Below are 2,729 nucleotides of genomic sequence, written 5' to 3' on the forward strand. Positions count from 1 at the left end.
TTCAGGGCCCGTATTCGCTGAGTTCACTGCGATGGCCGATCTGGCCCCTGCGTGCTCAAACTTGTCTCCGAGGTAGATGGTATCATCGTCATGCTGTCTAACCACTTCCGAACCGGTTTCAGCCTCCACAGTTTCCAACGCCGAGTCCGCCGTAGCTGGGTCGTCGTTCGGCTTTATTCTTTCAGGTAGTAATACCTCCCAACTATCATATTCCTTGGTCGCGTCGGAGTGCTCATCCGCTGAGTCGGTTATGACGGCAGAGCTGACTTCCGTGCGTGTAAACGCGCCTTCAGTATAGCTGACATCCTGACGACATGCTGTAACCACGTCCGAGGCACTCTCAGTGTTTAGATCTTCTGACGTCGAGTCTGCCGCCGCCGACTGGATAATGCAGGTTTCCGGTGTACCCATCGCTGAGTTCACCACGGCTGCAGAACTTGGTCCTATTATTCCGTACTTGGCTCGGTTGTCAGCAACGGGTTCAACGTCACATAGGGCTTGTTCCGAGCGTTCTTCAAGGTCTCCTGCCGTTATAGCTGAGTCTTCAGTTGCCGACGCGTCTTCCGTGGCCCTTTACTTCACTTGTTCCTTCGACCGCTGAGTTCGTGTTGACGTCAGAAATGGCACCATCGTCTTCAAACTTGGTCAGCTGATAGGAGACATCTTGGCCATCGTGTAGCACCGACGTATGGTCCGCTCGGACATCTTCCAGCTTGAACGCTGAGTTTATAGCCGGGTCACCCCTTGTCACCCCTGACGTCGATATGACGTCTGCGTTACCGCGACGCTTCTCGTAGTCGCCGGCTTCAGTGTCGGCTTCGATCCTTCTCCAGCGTTCGGCGCATGTTAACTCTGGTCCACTCTCCACTGGAGATCGTCTTTCCACCGCCGTCGGAGTTGGGTATTTTCGTCTTTCCACAGCTGGCGGCTGGTGTGACAGCCAGTCGTCGTACAGTCGTTGTTCTTTCTGCAGCAAATCTTTATCCATCGCCGACTCAAAGGCCAATATCTGCCAGTCACGGTACTTCGCCGAGTTCACGCGGACATATCCCTCGTTGGCCAGCACTCCGTGTGGATGCCATTTTATCACATAAAAGTGAGGTGGGGCACCAGACTGACGTCTGTCGTACGTTCGTAATCAGGCCATGGGTTGGTCTACCTCGGAGATTAAAAACACCCGTTGGAATCTAACCCTTGGGCGGGCGCCCCCCTAGGTCTAGTCTACCAGAGAAAGGGGAAGTCCGCCTGTGTAATTTGAACTCAGCGGTCATTCGACTTTCGATCGTCAACCCGTCTGGTGGCCCGCATGGTACATTTGGTCCGAACTCGGTCTTGGTCGGTGCATTACTTGATCGGATGAGTGGTATCACCATCTCATCGGGTAGCTTGACCGCCGAGTTGTACAGATCCAGACGTATTCCAGCTGGGATCATAAAGTCGGTGCCGAGAATCAAATCGACTCCGGCATGATGAGGCATTATCCATACTTCAAACTCGTATGCCACTTCCCAGCCGAGTGTCACCTTCACCACTGCTCTTGACGTTGTCACCATCCTGTCTTTACTTATTCCTTGTATGTCAATTCGCTTATCTCGGCTGGCCACTCTCTTGAGACGCAGTTTCCTCGCGAAGTACTCACTGATCGCCGAGACATTTGCTCCGGTATCCAATAATATCTTGGTCCTTCGGTCGTTCACTGCACCCAATACGAGGGCTCTCATTCTAACTCGGCGATCAAACGTCTGTGCTGACCACCATCCCAGCCGCTCTCCCGGAAGCAGCTTCATTATCCTGGTACGATGCACAGCCTGGTCTGACTGCCGAGTTACACTTGCAATCGCTCGGTTGTTATCATCTAACTCACCGAGCTCACGTTCAATTCCGTCGATTTCACACATCCAATTGCCATCCCCGCTTCTTCCCTCGGGCCGTCCTGCTTCGCCTACGAAGGCAAACAAGAAGTTCGCCTCAACTGCAGGTTCAGCTGACTGTGGCAGCCCGGCATATTCCAACCCAGTCAGTGTTGGCGGGCCGCCGAGTTTAAATCACTCGGCGCGTAAAGGTTTTGCAGGTCTTCTGGCACTTGCGACTTGTCGACAGAGTTCTTCACGAACGCAGCCAGCTTCTCATATTGACGGAACAGCTCACACTGGCCGCCTTCATGGACTTGTCTGCAGAATTTGCAGCGTCGTCGACAGTAGTGAGCCGAGTGCCCCATTCTTCCACAAGCTGCACAAGGTCCTCGTTGGGTGTTGTCGCGTGATCCATCTCCACGATTCGACTGTTCTCGTTGGTTGTACGGTCGCGGAGGTCGGTTCGCTGAGTTTCCCCAGCTTCGGTTCGAGCCTTTCTGGTCTCCCGCCGAGTTCTCTCGGCGGTCCGGTGTATTTCCCTTATCTTTGGAAACGCCGGCGTCAATGTAGTCGTCGTCTTCCGCTGAGTCGTGTCCTCCGGACTGGTCCTCATCATCCCATTCGTCTTCGGAGTTGTACGGACTCGGCGGGTTCTGATCGATGAGTTCCTCTCCGTCGGAGTCAGCGTCAACGACAGTGACTCGGCGGTCGCGGTTTTCTTCCTTGCGACTGCGCTTCTCATCTCGGCGGCTCTGATCCTTCCGCTTGTCATCTCGGCTTCGTGCGGTCACGAGTCGGTCGCGTTGCTTCTTACGCTTCTCGCCGAGGATCCGACGATTGATTATCTGTTCCACCTTACTGATGTCTTCCAACTTG

Source organism: Phytophthora infestans, genomic scaffold, assembly GCF_000142945.1.
Source record: "Phytophthora infestans T30-4 supercont1.29 genomic scaffold, whole genome shotgun sequence".
Lineage (NCBI taxonomy): Eukaryota > Oomycota > Peronosporomycetes > Peronosporales > Peronosporaceae > Phytophthora > Phytophthora infestans.